Source organism: Puntigrus tetrazona, unplaced genomic scaffold, assembly GCF_018831695.1.
Source record: "Puntigrus tetrazona isolate hp1 unplaced genomic scaffold, ASM1883169v1 S000000986, whole genome shotgun sequence".
NCBI lineage: Eukaryota > Metazoa > Chordata > Actinopteri > Cypriniformes > Cyprinidae > Puntigrus > Puntigrus tetrazona.
In genome coordinates, this window is record NW_025048581.1 from 20966 (window position 1) to 40334 (window position 19369).

Here is a 19369-nt window from a genome sequence, read left to right on the forward strand (position 1 = left end):
CTGTTCTTTAAACAGAGTTTGACTGTTTTTAACTACTTAACTAATGCTCTTATCTTTAATGTAGCTCATTTTGAAGTATTTTTTTGTATTTCATTCATTACTTATCTAGTATAATGGCACTTAGTGTGCCTCACCTTAAAATAGGGGGCTTTTGCAGCAGCTTTAGCTTACGGCCATACCACCCTGTTCACGCCTGATCTCTCAGAAGCTAAGCAGAGTTGGGCCTAGTTAGTACTTGGAAGGAGACTGCCTAGGAATACCAGGTGCTGTAAGTTTTGAGTTTTTCACTACTTATCTAATACACTGGCCCTTAGTGTGGCCAAAGTTTGACCAGCTCTTTGCTTTCCCTTACTGCTTATTTAATTCAATTGCCTTTAAAGTAGCTGTTCTTTAAACAGAGTTTGACTGTTTTTAACTACTTAACTAATGCTCTTATCTTTAATGTAGCTCATTTTGAAGTATTTTTTGTATTTCATTCATTACTTATCTAGTATAATGGCACTTAGTGTGCCTCACCTTAAAATAGGGCTTTTGCAGCAGCTTTAGCTTACGGCCATACCACCCTGTTCACGCCTGATCTCGTCTGATCTCAGAAGCTAAGCAGAGTTGGGCCTAGTTAGTACTTGGAAGGGAGACTGCCTAGGAATACCAGGTGCTGTAAGTTTTGAGTTTTTCACTACTTATCTAATACACTGGCCCTTAGTGTGGCCAAAGTTTGACCAGCTCTTTGCTTTGCCTTACTGCTTATTTAATTCAATTGCCTTTAAAGTAGCTGTTCTTTAAACAGAGTTTGACTGTTTTTAACTACTTAACTAATGCTCTTATCTTTAATGTAGCTCATTTTGAAGTATTTTTTTGTATTTCATTCATTACTTATCTAGTATAATGGCACTTAGTGTGCCTCACCTTAAAATAGGGCTTTTTGCAGCAGCTTTAGCTACGGCCATCCCACCCTGTTCACGCCTGATCTCGTCTGATCTCAGAAGCTTAGCAGAGTTGGGCCTAGTTAGTACTTGGATGGGAGACTGCCTAGGAATACCAGGTGCTGTAAGTTTTGAGTTTTTCACTACTTATCTAATACACTGGCCCTTAGTGTGGCCAAAGTTTGACCAGCTCTTTGCTTTCCCTTACTGCTTATTTAATTCAATTGCCTTTAAAGTAGCTGTTCTTTAAACAGAGTTTGACTGTTTTTAACTACTTAACTAATGCTCTTATCTTTAATGTAGCTCATTTTGAAGTATTTTTTTGTATTTCATTCATTACTTATCTAGTATAATGACACTTAGTGTGCCTCACCTTAAAATAGGGGCTTTTTGCAGCAGCTTTAGCTTACGGCCATACCACCCTGTTCACGCCTGATCTCGTCTGATCTCAGAAGCTAAGCAGAGTTGGGCCTAGTTAGTACTTGGATGGGAGACTGCCTAGGAATACCAGGTGCTGTAAGTTTTGAGTTTTTTCACTACTTATCTAATACACTGGCCCTTAGTGTGGCCAAAGTTTGACCAGCTCTTTGCTTTCCCTTACTGCTTATTTAATTCAATTGCCTTTAAAGTAGCTGTTCTTTAAACAGAGTTTGACTGTTTTTAACTACTTAACTAATGCTCTTATCTTTAATGTAGCTCATTTTGAAGTATTTTTTTGTATTTCATTCATTACTTATCTAGTATAATGGCACTTAGTGTGCCTCACCTTAAAATAGGGGGCTTTTTGCAGCAGCTTTCGCTTACGGCCATACCACCCTGTTCACGCCTGATCTCGTCTGATCTCAGAAGCTAAGCAGAGTTGGGCCTAGTTAGTACTTGGATGAGAGACTGCCTAGGAATACCAGGTGCTGTAAGTTTTTGAGTTTTTCACTACTTATCTAATACAACGGCCCTTAGTGTGCCCAAAGTTTGACCAGCTCTTTGCTTTCCCTTACTGCTTATTTAATTCAATTGCCTTTAAAGTAGCTGTTCTTTAAACAGAGTTTGACTGTTTTTAACTACTTAACTAATGCTCTTATCTTTAATGTAGCTCATTTTGAAGTATTTTTTTGTATTTCATTCATTACTTATCTAGTATAATGGCACTTTGTGTGCCTCACCTTAAAATAGGGGCTTTTTGCAGCAGCTTTCGCTTACGGCCATACCACCCTGTTCACGCCTGATCTCGTCTGATCTCAGAAGCTAAGCAGAGTTGGGCCTAGTTAGTACTTGGAAGGAGACTGCCTAGGAATACCAGGTGCTGTAAGTTTTGAGTTTTTTCACTACTTATCTAATACACTGGCCCTTAGTGTGGCCAAAGTTTGACCAGCTCTTTGCTTTGCCTTACTGCTTATTTAATTCAATTGCCTTTAAAGTAGCTGTTCTTTAAACAGAGTTTGACTGTTTTTAACTACTTAACTAATGCTCTTATCTTTAATGTAGCTCATTTTGAAGTATTTTTTGTATTTCATTCATTACTTATCTAGTATAATGGCACTTAGTGTGCCTCACCTTAAAATAGGGCTTTTTGCAGCAGCTTTAGCTACACGGCCATCCCACCCTGTTCACGCCTGATCTCGTCTGATCTCAGAAGCTTAGCAGAGTTGGGCCTAGTTAGTACTTGGATGGGAGACTGCCTAGGAATACCAGGTGCTGTAAGTTTTGAGTTTTTCACTACTTATCTAATACACTGGCCCTTAGTGTGGCCAAAGTTTGACCAGCTCTTTGCTTTCCCTTACTGCTTATTTAATTCAATTGCCTTTAAAGTAGCTGTTCTTTAAACAGAGTTTGACTGTTTTTAACTACTTAACTAATGCTTTTATCTTTAATGTAGCTCATTTTGAAGTATTTTTTTGTATTTCATTCATTACTTATCTAGTATAATGACACTTAGTGTGCCTCACCTTAAAATAGGGGGCTTTTTGCAACAGCTTTCGCTTACGGACATACCACCCTGTTGGCGCTAGAGAGCACACAGGAAGTTGTTGGCTGCAGTAGGGAGAGGAAGGCTCTCCTCCATTTTGTGTTAATTTTTGTCTTTGTATTTTGCTTTTTCTTTAGTTAAAGTTAGTTTTTTGTTTGTTTTTTCAGTTATAAAACCACCCAACAGCAGCATTTTTGCTTGCTGGAGGGTGGTTCACGCCTTTATTTTTCTCTTTTCTCCTTTTTTTCAATGGACGGATTAACGGCAAAGCGACACTGGACTGGCACGAGGAACAAGCATGGCAAACGACTCTGGACTGGCACGAGGAAGAAGCATGGGAAAGCGATATTGGACTGGCACGAGGAACAAGCATGGCAAACGACACTGGACTGGCACGAGGAAGAGGCACGGCAAAGCGACACTGGACTGGATGGCGAGACACGTATGACAAAGCGACACTGGTCTGGATTACCGACAACGAGAAGAACATGGAAAAAACCTAGACACAAGAGACAAGTTTGGCAGAAGAAGATATTTAAAGGAGGCGACTGTGATTGTGAATGTGGAGAATGTAAGTGAGGTGAGAGCTGTGGATATTATAAAAGCGGTGACGGATAAATGTGGAAATGGGAATATTTTGGCGTTAAGACCAAGGCAAGGAAAAGAATATGAACTTACAATGGAAAAGGAAGAAGCATGTGAGGAATTGACTGATGGACTTTTAATAAAAGGGGTGAACTGCGAGATAAAAAAATTGCAAAATAGAGATTACGTTGTTTCCTTCATGCACCTGCCCGTCTATCTTGATGATAATAAAATTTTAGGAAATTGGAAGGATGGGAGTTAATCCCATGTCAAATGTTAAAAGAAGATGCTACCCGGGCACTGACATTGAGGACGGAACAAGGTTCCTAAAAGTTAGATTCCCCAAAGAAGTGACATCGTTGCCATATAGCACAAAGTTGGAAACAGCCGAGGGGCCGCAGTATTTTAGGGTGATGCACAGCCATCAGGTGAAGACCTGTAGGCTGTGCATGAGCCCAGGACACCTGCTTAAAGAATGCCCAGATTTTAAGTGCTATAAGTGCGAGGAGAGGGGACATTTTGCAAGAGATTGCAATGCTGTCAGATGCCCGGAGTGTCATGGAGTTTTAAATAAATGTGAATGTTGGATGGAGGGAGAGGAAGGAGGTAGGGAAGATCGGATGGGCGGACAGGTGCATGAAGGAAACAACGAGGAGGAAAGACAAATTGATGAAGAACAAGAGGAAGAAGGACTACAACAAAAGAAACAGAAGAGGAATCAGACAACATAGAGGAACGTGAAGGAGAAAAAGAGAATGACAAAGACAAGGAACAGACAACAGAACAGGACACTCAGTGGACGGAAATGGAAATAGCGGACAGTTTTAAAACTTTTCTAGATGATGTGGAGAGAGATGGACAAGGAATAGAAGTTCAAAGCAAAGAAATGGACAGTGAAGAAGAAACAAGGACAAACAGTATGGGAAAAGACAGAGGGGAGAGAGGACAAATAAGAAGGAGAACAATAAAGGTAAAACCAAACGTGGAAAATGCAAGGAAAAAATAATGACAAGTGCAAACAGGTATGAAGCGTTAAGAGGGCTGGAGGAGAAGATGGAGAATAATGGTTTTAAGTATTTATTTTTCTTTTTTTAATGGTTTTTAGTTGTGTTACTTTTAATGCAAGGGGACTGATGGACATGAGAAAGTTTGAAAGAGTGAAAGAAAAATGTAAAGGAGAAGATGTTATCGTTTTGCAAGAAACAAATTGGAAAGAGAGTGTGATGGTGGACTATAAAAGAAATGGGATGGAGATATTTTGTATAACAATGGAGATGGAAGGCTTGGAAGAGGAGTGGCTTTTTAATGAGAAAAAATGTTTTTAATTCAAGCAATGTAGTGTATAAAGATAAGATGGGGAAATGTATGGTGGTTGAAGTAAATTGTGAAGGACGTGAACTGATTTTAGCCAATGTACACGCACCAACAGAAGAGAAAGAAAAGAAAGAGTTTTTTAATGTTTTAAGAAATATTGTAAAAGAAGTATAAAGAAATAATAATGATGGGGATTTTAATACTGTTTTTAGCAAGCAGGATATGGCGGGAGGAATGGTTTTTAAATCAGACACAGGGAGAAATGAATTAAAGGAACTGATGAGAGAAAATAACTTAATAGATGTGTGGAGGGAAATGAATGGAGGAAAAAGGAGTTTTCAAGAAGGCAAATAGTAGGGAACTTTATTTGTAAAACAAGAATTGATTATGTGTTATGTACAAGAAATGTAGGGAATTTTATTGAAAAAATCAGATATGAAGAAACCAGTTTTAGTGATCATAAGTTTTTACGTTTTAAAATAGATTGGAGCAACATGCAAAGGGGTCGGGAGTATGGATTTTAAATACAGAGATTTTAAAGAATGAAGACTATGTTTTGAAGGTTAAAGAGGTCATTGAAAAGGAAAAGGAAAATGAAATGTATACAGAGGATAAGAGAATCTGGTGGGAGAATGTCAAATTTTTAATCAAAAAATTTTCAATCAAATATTGTAGTACTTTGAGGAAATGCAAAAGGTTCAAAGAAAGAGAAATAAAGAAGAGTTTGGAAATTGAATTGAATAAAGAAAATAAAGACATACTAAAGATAAAGGAAATGGAGGGAAGACTGAAAGAAATAGAAGAAAAAAAGAATATGAGGGGCGAGGTTAAGAAGCAAAGCTAAATATCTTGTGGAGGGTGAAAAATGCACAAAATTCTTTTTGATTTGGAAAAAAGAAAGGGAAAGCTGATATTATAAAGGAAATACGAGGGAAAAATGGAGAAATTGTAGAAGGTAATGAAAATATTTTAAAAGAAATAAAGGATTTTTATGAGGATCTGTTTTTAGTGCAAGGGGCGTGGAAGAGAAAGAAAAAAGAAACTGCTGAATCAGATAAAAGCAAAAGTAAGTGAGGAAGATAAAAAGATTGTGACCAAGTAATCAGAGAAGAAGAGATCGAAAGAGCAATAAATGAACTGAATAAAAAAAAGAGTCCGGGAATAGACGGTTTGGGAACTGAATTTTATGTATGTTTTAAAGGGGTTTTAACAAAGATTTTAAATGAGGTTTTTAAAGAAATTTTTGAAAAAGAAGAAATTAATGAAAGAACGAGGATGGGGTTAATGAAGCTGGTATATAAAAGGAAGGGTGAAAAAATAGATTTAAAAAAACTATAGGCCAATTACAATGTTGAACACGGATCTTAAAATTTTAGCCAAGGTTTTAGCAAACAGATTAAAGGAAGTTATGCCAAGCATAATTGAAACAAACCAAGCATACGGAGTGAAAGGAAGGGATATAGATGACATAAAAATGAGTATAAGAGATACAATATGGTACATGAAGGATAAAGGTGAAGATGGATATATAATTAGTTTGGACTTTGAAAAAGCTTTTGATAGGGTGGAACACAGGTATTTATTTGAGGTTTTAAGGAGTTTTGGTTTTGGGGAATTTTATCAAATGGATAGAGATTTTATACAAGGGTGCTTTAACAAGGATAAAATGTAATGGGTTTTTAACAGACTGTTTTAAAATCACAAGATCAATTAGGCAGGGTTGTCCGCTTTCAGCTTTACTTTATTCACTTGTATCAGAACCATTGGGACTGGCTATAAAACAAAAAGAAGGAATAATAGGTATAGAAATTGACGAAAACAATGAAGGAAGGTTTATCAATATGCTGATGACACAACGATAATTGTAAAAGGAAAGGATAGTGTCAAAGAAGTTATGAATGTTGTAAAAAGAATTTTGTAAAGGATCTGGGAGTAAAATAAATGAGGAGAAAACAGTATATATCAGATTTGGGAAAGCTATGATTTTAACGGATTGTTTTAACTTCAAGGAAGTGGAACAAATTAAGATTTTAGGAATTTTAATGGGGAAAAATGAGAGAAAAGTAAGAGATGAAATGTGGGAGGAACTAGTAACAGAAATAGAGAGAAGGTTAAACTTTTGGAAACTGAGAACACTAAACTTAAAAGGGAAGGTTTTAATATTGAATGTTTTAATGGTTTCTAAGCTGTGGTATGTTTTAAATGTATCTGAGATGCCTTTGTGGACAGAAAAGAGGTTGAAGAAATGTTTTCTTGACTTTTTATGGGAGGGAAAACCAGCAAGAATAGCATATAATACGATTTTAGGGGCGGTGGAAAAGGGGGGATTAGGTTTAATGGATGTAGAACAGAGAAAAAATGCTTTGAGAGTTAAAATAGTAAAGAAATACCTACAAGAAGAGAGCAAATTTGAGTGGAAAAAACAATGAAATACTTTTTAAACAAATGTGGGAATTTTAACATGGGGGATGGTATTTTATGGATGAAAACAAAAATTTGGATGACAGAAGGATTACCTGAGTTTTACAGAGAAATGTTTAGTGCCTGGGGAAAATTGAAAATTGTTTAGTGCCTTTGAAGTAAAATTGTATACAACCCTCAAAGAAGAGAAAACATTTTAAATCAACCCCTGTTCTTAAATAACAACATTTTAAAACAAGACAAAGAACTATTTTTAAGAAATGGATGGAAGTGGGGATAACAAGAGTGAGAGATGTCTTGTATGAATTTAAAGAGGGTTTTTACCAATACAATATATTGTGGATGCAATGGATGAAGCAAAAAGAAGAATATAGCAAACAAGAAATAACAAACAAATATGAAATCCTTAAAAAAGCAATACCTAAAGAGTGGATTAAAAGAATAGAGAGTACGGAAGAAGAGCAAACAGAGGAACATTTTAATGTGAAACTGGGGAAAAATTTTATGATTTTAAAGGGATGTACTGTAAAAATGTTTTATTGTGTTTTTAGAGATGGTGTTTTTAAAGAGCCAACTGTAAATAAGTACTGGGTGGAAAAATTCAACAATCTAAAAGAAGAATGTATATGGAGAAACATGAGGGGGAAGTGTGTCGAAACAAAGTTGGAATGTTTGGAGTATTTTATAAGACACAAAGTTGTTTTTACTGAAGTTATTTTACAAAAAATAGGGATGGAACAACATGCAATGTGCAAAGTGTGCAAAGAAAAAGAAGAGGGGATTTTACATCTGTTTTTATATTGTAAGGAACTGGAGGCATTTTTAAGGAAATGTAAATGTTTAATCAAAGACTTGACTGAAGAATGGGATGAAAATGGAATGGAATGGAACAGAGTGTTGATGTTTGGATGGGAAAAGAAGTGTAAAAACAAAGCCTTTATTAATCTGTTTGTGATGTTAATGAAAAGTGCAATATGGGAGAGGAGAATTGTGGCCAAAAAGGAACAAATTGTTTTGGATGTTTGGACTGTCTTTAAAAGGAAAACTGAAATATATATGGACAAATTGTATGTGTATTTTAAAAGTGAAAAAATCCTAGATGCATTTTATGTTGTTTTTACACGAAATGTCTATCGTGTTTTAAAAGATTTTATGTGGGAGCTACCGGAGAGCGAAGAATTTGTTTAAATAATGTATGAAATTATGAGATATGTGATGTGGATATTGTACAAGAGAAAGTATGTTTTTTATTGTATTTGATTGATTGAAAAATATTTTTAAAAAAAAAAAAAAAAAAAAAAAAAAAAAAAAAAATTCACGCCTGATCTCGTCTGATCTCAGAAGCAAAGCAGAGTTGGGCCTAGTTAATACTTGGATGGGAGACTCCTAGGAATACCAGGTGCTGTAAGTTTTGAGTTTTTTCACTACTTATCTAATACACTGGCCCTTAGTGTGGCCAAAGTTTGACCAGCTCTTTGCTTTCCCTTACTGCTTATTTAATTCAATTGCCTTTAAAGTAGCTGTTCTTTAAACAGAGTTTGACTGTTTTTAACTACTTAACTAATGCTCTTATCTTTAATGTAGCTCATTTTGAAGTATTTTTTGTATTTCATTCATTACTTATCTAGTATAATGGCACTTAGTGTGCCTCACCTTAAAATAGGGGCTTTTGCAGCAGCTTTAGCTTACGGCCATACCACCCTGTTCACGCCTGATCTCGTCTGATCTCAGAAGCAAAGCAGAGTTGGGCCTAGTTAGTACTTGGATGGGCGACTCCTAGGAATACCAGGTGCTGTAAGTTTTGAGTTTTTCACTACTTATCTAATACACTGGCCCTTAGTGTGGCCAAAGTTTGACCAGCTCTTTGCTTTCCCTTACTGCTTATTTAATTCAATTGCCTTTAAAGTAGCTGTTCTTTAAACAGAGTTTGACTGTTTTTAACTACTTAACTAATGCTCTTATCTTTAATGTAGCTCATTTTGAAGTATTTTTTTGTATTTCATTCATTACTTATCTAGTATAATGGCACTTAGTGTGCCTCACCTTAAAATAGGGGCTTTTGCAGCAGCTTTCGCTTATGGCCATCCCACCCTGTTCACGCCTGATCTCAGAAGCTAAGCAGAGTTGGGCCTAGTTAGTACTTGGATGGGAGACTGCCTAGGAATACCAGGTTGTTGAGACTATTTCACTCAAACGGCTCTTTACCAGGAAGGATCAACTCAAAGCGAAATAAAACACAAGACAAGTTTTTATGGATTTTAAGGCTTGCAAAGATTGTGCTGTCGGTTGCAAGCGGGAGAGAAGCAGGTTTCTCCTTAACCTCCCTTTTGCCTCCAGACGGATCACAGTCCGCCTGAGGCCGGGGGCCCCTCTTCCCTGCTTTGCCTCCTCCCTGCTTTGCCTCCTCCGAAGCTCAGATTGCAAGTCGCTTTATTTATAGAGGAAAAGACAAGATACAGTAAATGAAAACAATTGGCCACATTTCTTGTGCGTCAGAATCTTCACTCCTTCAGATTCTTCCGGTGCCCCTATCAGTATTATACGGAGGCCATGTTATGACCAAGAATCAAACTGAAACTAAAAGAGCCACAGGTGCATAACTGTCAACATTTAACTCCAACATTCCGTTCTCACCAGGCTGACAAAGCCTGGCACCCGATGGAAGCTGAAACTGAAGGATCAAAGTTGCAAAATGTCAATACATAACCCTAACATATCCCTCCTGTTTGACGTTTAGCACCTGAAAAATAACATAATAAGGCATATGCATATTGAACTACATCTCTACTGATTACTTGATTAAATAGTCGATGCTTACTTTAAACAGCAAGGTTGGGCGAAAACCCCAGTATCTGAGGAAAAATTCCCAACCGACCCCCAAGATTTTATATGGGCGATCACCTGTAAGGCTTGCATCTTAATCATAATGTATACAATATAAAATTTTAAAGCTTGAACATAGGAGGAAAATGTGAAAATAAACTGAAAAGGAAGAATAAAATAAAACAGTGCCTCTTGTCCTTGGCATGGCTACTGTAGCTTGTCAGTGTACCTTTTGTATCATAACATCAGCACTCAGCCGTGTCACAGCTGTGGTTTTAACTGAGACTTCATACATGATACTTAAAGCTCTCCAGTTCTCTCTTGGTGGAGAAGCATGGTAAAACTGAGAAATGTCTGGCTAATCATTTTAGTAATCATTGCCCTTAAACATGGTAAAACACAGATAATGCATAAACATGTTCAAATCAAAATGAGTCTTTAGTTCATGTTGTTCTGTGAACCAGTCAAAATTCAATTCGTTTCAGTTCCCTTTGATCGTCTCTCATATGGCCACCAGTGTGACGTCACTGCTGCAGTCAGGTTTAGAGCAACTCTCCAGCCCTCACGTGCTCCCATTGGGGGCGCTATAGCTGGGAGTAAGGGATTAGTTGATTTCTTCAGCAGCCAAAGGTTTTGATACCGGCCGACTTCCACCCTTACTCAGCGTCCTCCCAAGGTGTTAGCAGTTTGCAATGGCTTTGATGAATCCACGTAGATCTCTCAGCGATCTTAACTGCAGTCGGTGTGGCCAGGATAACTTTGATCAGGATGCTGTCGCCTGGTTTCACTCTTGAGACCTGTGGGGACAGAGGTATATCTGGCAGATCATTTGCTCTCACAACATCTTTAAATTTCAACATTTTGTTCATCCATTCTGCTAGTGTATGCTGCTCTTGTGGTTTCTCACACACATCATCACACAGCGGTAAACTGAACGTACAGTATTTGTACTGTTGGCAAGGTGTCAGTTCAATAAAATCCATGTGGATAACCTGAAAAGGTAGTCTGGCTTTGGAAATTGACCTCTCTTAGGTCTGCAGTTATGTTTACAGCAGATCAAACAAGATTCACAAAATTTTTTTAGTAGTTATTAAACCCTGGTGCATAACACCTGGTGCATAAAACCCTATGCACCATCCCTCCTGTTGACACATGTGCTTGCCCATGTGTCAAGATTGCTGCTGTTTTGTATAAATTTCGTGGAAGGCACAGTTTGCCTTCAAGTCTGTATGTGTCATCTGACAATTGTGCTCCTTTTGTTAACCACATTTGTTTCTCAGACGCTGGTGCTTGCTTTTGCATGTCTGGTATCACTGACATGTCTAATGGAGTTTCCAATGATGTTACTTTATGTATCTCACATATCTCTAGCTTCCCTTGTGCAGCTTGCTTTAGCTGAAACACTTTTACAGCAGCTTCTTTGTTGTGCTCTTGTGTGTCTGAGGCAATCAATACGTCATCGACATAAACTAAAACCTGACTGTGGGTTGGAACTGCGAGTGGTGACAGACAGCTCATTAGTTCTGATGAAAAGATTGTCATTAACCCTAACATCTGTCTTCCCTTTTGACCAAAATTTTCCTGGCACTACATTGAGAAAGGATCTATCTCAACAGCAGCTAAAGCATTTCATACTATTTTTTTTTTTTTAGTCAGATGGGCTCTGGGGTAAGTGTACACATCCAGTTCACTGTTTTGGAATAGAGAGCGCCTCTCATTCACTTCCCACCCATCTTATCTGCCTTAGACAAAGATAAATGTGGCGGTCTGTCTTGACCTTCAAAATGTCGCTGTGCCCCCGCTGTGAAGTTTCACAGAGCAAACAGCATTTCCTTTTCTGTCTGTGTATAGTGTGCTCAATGTCATGTAATACTGTTCTGTCTGCCCCAGAGTCACAGAGAAATTTTACTCTATTTTATTATTTTTACTCACTATTAGCTCTCGTTCGGGTAGCGAGTGCTTTGACAAAGCTAAAAAAAAAACCTTGATACTGCTCTGCAAGTCTAGGTCAGTTTTGGGGTCATTGTCAGCCTCGCCTAGATCGGAGTCATTTTCTGCGTCATCTATGGGGTCATTATTGGTCTCACCTAGTCATAATTGATCACCACATGGGGCTGGTCTGTGGCTTTCATCGGGGCTTCTACCCTGTGTTCTGGGCTTTAGCGGTTCTGGGCATTCTCGGATATAATGGCCTTCCTTGTGGCAATTAAAACACCTACCATATTCTCTGTCATCGCGTCTCTGTCTCGACAACTCTCTCTCTCTACCTCGACCACGTGCTGCTTTCCCTACTTAACTTAACTTTTCTTGCCGATACAATGCCTCTGGTCTCCCAACATAATCTGCTGGGTCTTCTTCTTTCTGCACTGCAATCAATCTTTCTTGTTCCTTTCTCTTCGACTTCCGCATACCTTCTATCTACCTGCTCTTGCCATCTCGTCGCTTCAATCAATTGACGTTTCAACAGATCACCCTTTTTTCCCTTGGCTAAGGATAAATCAACCTTTATTTTGTCTATTAAGAGAGCGCAGTCCCTTTTGACTAATTTACCACTGAAATCATATTTTTTATTCCACTCATTGAGATATCGCACACTGTCTGCCGAATATGCATGCATAAACTTTGGATCTCCCATCAATTTACTATTTTCTGCACCCATTTTTGCTTTTTGGTCAACGATTAGTCACACGTCTGATCAGATCGTCCACTGCACCAAGCTTCTACAGACACTAATTTGTCTGCGGATACAGCCGTCTGAACAAACCAACTTTTCAATTTTGACTCAAACCCAATATAAATTTTATGTTTGAACAACACAACTCCCCTTCTAGTGGGGAAAAATATCAGTTTGTGTTATTCCTAAACCACAACAACCACCTTATTCACCGTAAATCCTAGTGATTCACAATAGCGTTCATACAACACATTCATACCATTCATACCCTGCGCGCTTAGAACAATTTTTTTTGTCGACAAACCAATGTCCCAGACTATTGGTCGACAGAATTAAATCTGTCGAGATTACTGTGCTTCCAAAGCAGCTAGTAATCTTGGCTTCACTGTCGATACAGATCCTTCACCTCAACAGGCAAATCACTGGCTACGAACTCAAGCCGGTACCTATTATACTGCAGTCTCATTCACATACTTCACCCATAAAAAACAATACCGGTATATCACCTGATCAGTGCGTTGAGTTGTCCTTCCAGCGGCTCCGTCAGACAGCCGGAGAAGTTGATTTTTCCAGACGAAGAATCACCGACCCCCTCGAATTCACGCGGGTGGATTTTTGCAGGCAGCTATTGCCTGGCTCTGATCAGAGACTGTCTCTCGGCTCCTCTTCGTCCCTCCTCCTCCTCCGCTCTGTCGTGTTGGGATCCGGCTCGAAGGACCAAGTAAATGTTGAGACTATTTCACTCAAACGGCTCTTTACCAGGAAGGATCAACTCAAAGCGAAATAAAACACAAGACAAGTTTTTATGGATTTTAAGGCTTGCAAAGATTGTGCTGTCGGTTGCAAGCGGGAGAGAAGCAGGTTTCTCCTTAACCTCCCTTTTGCCTCCAGACGGATCACAGTCCGCCTGAGGCAGGAGCCCCTCTTCCCTGCTTTGCCTCCTCCCTGCTTTGCCTCCTCCGAAGCTCAGATTGCAAGTCGCTTTATTTATAGAGGAAAAGACAAGATACAGTAAATGAAAACAATTGGCCACATTTCTTGTGCGTCAGAATCTTCACTCCTTCAGATTCTTCCGGTGCCCCTATCAGTATTATACGGAGGCCATGTTATGACCAAGAATCAAACTGAAACTAAAAGAGCCACAGGTGCATAACTGTCAACATTTAACTCCAACATTCCGTTCTCACCAGGCTGACAAAGCCTGGCACCCGATGGAAGCTGAAACTGAAGGATCAAAGTTGCAAAATGTCAATACATAACCCTAACACAGGTGCTGTAAGTTTTTGAGTTTTTTCACTACTTATCTAATACACTGGCCCTTAGTGTGGCCAAAGTTTGACCAGCTCTTTGCTTTCCCTTACTGCTTATTTAATTCAATTGCCTTTAAAGTAGCTGTTCTTTAAACAGAGTTTGACTGTTTTTAACTACTTAACTAATGCTCTTATCTTTAATGTAGCTCATTTTGAAGTATTTTTTTGTATTTCATTCATTACTTATCTAGTATAATGGCACTTATTGTGCCTCACCTTAAAATAGGGGGCCTTTTGCAGCAGCTTTCGCTTGCGGCCATCCCACCCTGTTCACGCCTGATCTCGTCTGATCTCAGAAGCTAAGCAGAGTTGGGCCTAGTTAGTACTTGGATGGGAGACTGCCTAGGAATACCAGGTGCTGTAAGTTTTGAGTTTTTCACTACTTATCTAATACACTGGCCCTTAGTGTGGCCAAAGTTTGACCAGCTCTTTGCTTTCCCTTACTGCTTATTTAATTCAATTGTTTTTAAAGTAGCTGTTCTTTAAACAGAGTTTGACTGTTTTTAACTACTTAACTAATGCTCTTATCTTTAATGTAGCTCATTTTAAAGTATTTTTTTTGTATTTCATTCATTACTTATCTAGTATAATGGCACTTAGTGTGCCTCACCTTAAAATAGGGGGCTTTTTGCAGCAGCTTTCGCTTACGGCCATACCACCCTGTTCACGCCTGATCTCGTCTGATCTCAGAAGCTAAGCAGAGTTGGGCCTAGTTAGTACTTGGATGGGAGACTGCCTAGGAATACCAGGTGCTGTAAGTTTTTGAGTTTTTCACTACTTATCTAATACACTGGCCCTTAGTGTGGCCAAAGTTTGACCAGCTCTTTGCTTTCCCTTACTGCTTATTTAATTAAATTGTTTTTAAAGTAGCTGTTCTTTAAACAGAGTTTGACTGTTTTTAACTACTTAACTAATGCTCTTATCTTTAATGTAGCTCATTTTGAAGTATTTTTTGTATTTCATTCATTACTTATCTAGTATAATGGCACTTAGTGTGCCTCACCTTAAAATAGGGGCTTTTTGCAGCAGCTTTCGCTTACGGCCATACCACCCTGTTCACGCCTGATCTCGTCTGATCTCAGAAGCTAAGCAGAGTTGGGCCTAGTTAGTACTTGGATGGGAGACTGCCTAGGAATACCAGGTGCTGTAAGTTTTTGAGTTTTTCACTACTTATCTAATACACTGGCCCTTAGTGTGGCCAAAGTTTGACCAGCTCTTTGCTTTCCCTTACTGCTTATTTAATTCAATTGCCTTTAAAGTAGCTGTTCTTTAAACAGAGTTTGACTGTTTTTAACTACTTAACTAATGCTCTTATCTTTAATGTAGCTCATTTTGAAGTATTTTTTGTATTTCATTCATTACTTATCTAGTATAATGGCACTTAGTGTGCCTCACCTTAAAATAGGGGCTTTTTGCAGCAGCTTTAGCTTACGGCCATACCACCCTGTTCACGCCTGATCTCGTCTGATCTCAGAAGCTAAGCAGAGTTGGGCCTAGTTAGTACTTGGATGGGAGACTGCCTAGGAATACCAGGTGCTGTAAGTTTTGAGTTTTTTCACTACTTATCTAATACACTGGCCCTTAGTGTGGCCAAAGTTTGACCAGCTCTTTGCTTTCCCTTACTGCTTATTTAATTCAATTGCCTTTAAAGTAGCTGTTCTTTAAACAGAGTTTGACTGTTTTTAACTACTTAACTAATGCTCTTATCTTTAATGTAGCTCATTTTGAAGTATTTTTTGTATTTCATTCATTACTTATCTAGTATAATGGCACTTAGTGTGCCTCACCTTAAAATAGGGGGCTTTTTGCAGCAGCTTTTAGCTTACGGCCATACCACCCTGTTCACGCCTGATCTCGTCTGATCTCAGAAGCTAAGCAGAGTTGGGCCTAGTTAGTACTTGGATGGGAGACTGCCTAGGAATACCAGGTGCTGTAAGTTTTTGAGTTTTTCACTACTTATCTAATACACTGGCCCTTAGTGTGGCCAAAGTTTGACCAGCTCTTTGCTTTCCCTTACTGCTTATTTAATTCAATTGCCTTTAAAGTAGCTGTTCTTTAAACAGAGTTTGACTGTTTTTAACTACTTAACTAATGCTCTTATCTTTAATGTAGCTCATTTTGAAGTATTTTTTTGTATTTCATTCATTACTTATCTAGTATAATGGCACTTAGTGTGCCTCACCTTAAAATAGGGGCTTTTTGCAGCAGCTTTAGCTTACACGGCCATACCACCCTGTTCACGCCTGATCTCGTCTGATCTCAGAAGCTAAGCAGAGTTGGGCCTAGTTAGTACTTGGATGGGAGACTGCCTAGGAATACCAGGTGCTGTAAGTTTTGAGTTTTTCACTACTTATCTAATACACTGGCCCTTAGTGTGGCCAAAGTTTGACCAGCTCTTTGCTTTCCCTTACTGCTTATTTAATTCAATTGCCTTTAAAGTAGCTGTTCTTTAAACAGAGTTTGACTGTTTTTAACTACTTAACTAATGCTCTTATCTTTAATGTAGCTCATTTTGAAGTATTTTTTTGTATTTCATTCATTACTTATCTAGTATAATGGCACTTAGTGTGCCTCACCTTAAAATAGGGGCTTTTTGCAGCAGCTTTTAGCTTACGGCCATCCCACCCTGTTCACGCCTGATCTCGTCTGATCTCAGAAGCTAAGCAGAGTTGGGCCTAGTTAGTACTTGGATGGGAGACTGCCTAGGAATACCAGGTGCTGTAAGTTTTGAGTTTTTCACTACTTATCTAATACACTGGCCCTTAGTGTGGCCAAAGTTTGACCAGCTCTTTGCTTTCCCTTACTGCTTATTTAATTCAATTGCCTTTAAAGTAGCTGTTCTTTAAACAGAGTTTGACTGTTTTTAACTACTTAACTAATGCTCTTATCTTTAATGTAGCTCATTTTGAAGTATTTTTTTGTATTTCATTCATTACTTATCTAGTATAATGGCACTTAGTGTGCCTCACCTTAAAATAGGGGGCTTTTTGCAGCAGCTTTCGCTTATGGCCATCCCACCCTGTTCACGCCTGATCTCGTCTGATCTCAGAAGCTAAGCAGAGTTGGGCCTAGTTAGTACTTGGATGGGAGACTGCCTAGGAATACCAGGTGCTGTAAGTTTTTGAGTTTTTCACTACTTATCTAATACACTGGCCCTTAGTGTGGCCAAAGTTTGACCAGCTCTTTGCTTTCCCTTACTGCTTATTTAATTCAATTGCCTTTAAAGTAGCTGTTCTTTAAACAGAGTTTGACTGTTTTTAACTACTTAACTAATGCTCTTATCTTTAATGTAGCTCATTTTGAAGTATTTTTTTGTATTTCATTCATTACTTATCTAGTATAATGGCACTTAGTGTGCCTCACCTTAAAATAGGGCTTTTTGCAGCAGCTTTAGCTTACGGCCATCCCACCCTGTTCACGCCTGATCTCGTCTGATCTCAGAAGCTAAGCAGAGTTGGGCCTAGTTAGTACTTGGATGGGAGACTGCCTAGGAATACCAGGTGCTGTAAGTTTTTGAGTTTTTCACTACTTATCTAATACACTGGCCCTTAGTGTGGCCAAAGTTTGACCAGCTCTTTGCTTTCCCTTACTGCTTATTTAATTCAATTGCCTTTAAAGTAGCTGTTCTTTAAACAGAGTTTGACTGTTTTTAACTACTTAACTAATGCTCTTATCTTTAATGTAGCTCATTTTGAAGTATTTTTTTGTATTTCATTCATTACTTATCTAGTATAATGGCACTTAGTGTGCCTCACCTTAAAATAGGGGGCTTTTTGCAGCAGCTTTCGCTTATGGCCATCCCACCCCGTTCACGCCTGATCTCGTCTGATCTCAGAAGCTAAGCAGAGTTGGGCCTAGTTAGTACTTGGATGGGAGACTGCCTAGGAATACCAGGTGCTGTAAGTTTTTGAGTTTTTTCACTACTTATCTAATACACTGGCCCTTAGTGTGGCCAAAGTTTGACCAGCTCTTTGATTTCCTTTACTGCTTAATTCAATTGCCTTTAAAGTAGCTGTTCTTTAAACAGAGTTTGACTGTTTTTAACTACTTAACTAATGCTCTTATCTTTAATGTAGCTCATTTTGAAGTATTTTTTTGTATTTCATTCATTACTTATCTAGTATAATGGCACTTAGTGTGCCTCACCTTAAAATAGGGGGCCTTTTGCAGCAGCTTTCGCTTACGGCCATCCCACCCTGTTCACGCCTGATCTCGTCTGATCTCAGAAGCTAAGCAGAGATGGGCCTAGTTAGTACTTGGATGGGAGACTGCCTAGGAATACCAGGTGCTGTAAGTTTTTGAGTTTTTTCACTACTTATCTAATACACTGGCCCTTAGTGTGGCCAAAGTTTGACCAGCTCTTTGCTTTCCCTTACTGCTTATTTAATTCAATTGCCTTTAAAGTAGCTGTTCTTTAAACAGAGTTTGACTGTTTTTAACTACTTAACTAATGCTCTTATCTTTAATGTAGCTCATTTTGAAGTATTTTTTTGTATTTCATTCATTACTTATCTAGTATAATGGCACTTAGTGTGCCTCACCTTAAAATAGGGGCTTTTGCAGCAGCTTTAGCTTACGGCCATCCCACCCTGTTCACGCCTGATCTCGTCTGATCTCAGAAGCTAAGCAGAGTTGGGCCTAGTTAGTACTTGGATGGGAGACTGCCTAGGAATACCAGGTGCTGTAAGTTTTGAGTTTTTTCACTACTTATCTAATACACTGGCCCTTAGTGTGGCCAAAGTTTGACCAGCTCTTTGCTTTCCCTTACTGCTTATTTAATTCAATTGCCTTTAAAGTAGCTGTTCTTTAAAAGAGTTTGACTGTTTTTAACTACTTAACTAATGCTCTTATCTTTAATGTAGCTCATTTTGAAGTATTTTTTTTGTATTTCATTCATTACTTATCTAGTATAATGGCACTTAGTGTGCCTCACATTAAAATAGGGGGCTTTTTGCAACAGCTTTTGCTTACGGACGTACCACCCTGTTCACGCCTGATCTCGTCTGATCTCAGAAGCTAAGCAGAGTTGGGCCTAGTTAGTACTTGGATGGGAGACTGCCTGGGAATACCAGGTGCTGTAAGTTTTGAGTTTTTCACTACTTATCTAATACACTGGCCCTTAGTGTGGCTAAAGTTTGACCAGCTCTTTGCTTTCCCTTACTGCTTATTTAATTCAATTGTTTTTAAAGTAGCTGTTCTTTAAACAGAGTTTGACTGTTTTTAACTACTTAACTAATGCTCTTATCTTTAATGTAGCTCATTTTAAAGTATTTTTTTTGTATTTCATTCATTACTTATCTAGTATAATGGCACTTAGTGTGCCTCACCTTAAAATAGGGGCTTTTGCAGCAGCTTT

The 19369-nt window shown here is 38.5% G+C and overlaps 5 non-coding genes and 16 pseudogenes across 5 annotated transcripts; all 21 read left to right on the plus strand.

The window, feature by feature from the left end:
- The first annotated feature begins 165 nt into the window (after positions 1-165).
- LOC122338598 lies at positions 166-275 on the plus strand (annotated as a pseudogene).
- Positions 276-545: 270 nt separating this feature from the next.
- Positions 546-664, plus strand: LOC122338618 (annotated as a pseudogene).
- A 271-nt stretch (positions 665-935) lies between these two features.
- Positions 936-1054, plus strand: LOC122338593 (annotated as a pseudogene).
- Positions 1055-1327: 273 nt separating this feature from the next.
- Positions 1328-1446, plus strand: LOC122338604. The gene has a single exon (XR_006249823.1). It is a non-coding gene; the product is annotated as a 5S ribosomal RNA (ribosomal RNA).
- Positions 1447-1721: 275 nt separating this feature from the next.
- On the plus strand, positions 1722-1840 carry LOC122338647 (annotated as a pseudogene).
- Positions 1841-2114: 274 nt separating this feature from the next.
- On the plus strand, positions 2115-2232 carry LOC122338619 (annotated as a pseudogene).
- A 273-nt stretch (positions 2233-2505) lies between these two features.
- On the plus strand, positions 2506-2624 carry LOC122338597 (annotated as a pseudogene).
- Positions 2625-8889: 6265 nt separating this feature from the next.
- On the plus strand, positions 8890-9007 carry LOC122338568 (annotated as a pseudogene).
- Positions 9008-14261: 5254 nt separating this feature from the next.
- Positions 14262-14380, plus strand: LOC122338648 (annotated as a pseudogene).
- A 275-nt stretch (positions 14381-14655) lies between these two features.
- On the plus strand, positions 14656-14774 carry LOC122338605. The gene has a single exon (XR_006249824.1). It is a non-coding gene; the product is annotated as a 5S ribosomal RNA (ribosomal RNA).
- A 273-nt stretch (positions 14775-15047) lies between these two features.
- On the plus strand, positions 15048-15166 carry LOC122338607. Its single transcript, XR_006249825.1, has one exon. It is a non-coding gene; the product is annotated as a 5S ribosomal RNA (ribosomal RNA).
- A 273-nt stretch (positions 15167-15439) lies between these two features.
- On the plus strand, positions 15440-15558 carry LOC122338608. The gene has a single exon (XR_006249826.1). It is a non-coding gene; the product is annotated as a 5S ribosomal RNA (ribosomal RNA).
- Positions 15559-15833: 275 nt separating this feature from the next.
- Positions 15834-15952, plus strand: LOC122338609. Its single transcript, XR_006249827.1, has one exon. It is a non-coding gene; the product is annotated as a 5S ribosomal RNA (ribosomal RNA).
- Positions 15953-16228: 276 nt separating this feature from the next.
- LOC122338578 lies at positions 16229-16347 on the plus strand (annotated as a pseudogene).
- Positions 16348-16621: 274 nt separating this feature from the next.
- Positions 16622-16740, plus strand: LOC122338629 (annotated as a pseudogene).
- A 274-nt stretch (positions 16741-17014) lies between these two features.
- LOC122338640 lies at positions 17015-17133 on the plus strand (annotated as a pseudogene).
- A 273-nt stretch (positions 17134-17406) lies between these two features.
- On the plus strand, positions 17407-17525 carry LOC122338630 (annotated as a pseudogene).
- A 275-nt stretch (positions 17526-17800) lies between these two features.
- LOC122338573 lies at positions 17801-17919 on the plus strand (annotated as a pseudogene).
- A 272-nt stretch (positions 17920-18191) lies between these two features.
- On the plus strand, positions 18192-18310 carry LOC122338643 (annotated as a pseudogene).
- A 274-nt stretch (positions 18311-18584) lies between these two features.
- On the plus strand, positions 18585-18703 carry LOC122338631 (annotated as a pseudogene).
- A 275-nt stretch (positions 18704-18978) lies between these two features.
- LOC122338644 lies at positions 18979-19097 on the plus strand (annotated as a pseudogene).
- Positions 19098-19369: the final 272 nt, after the last annotated feature.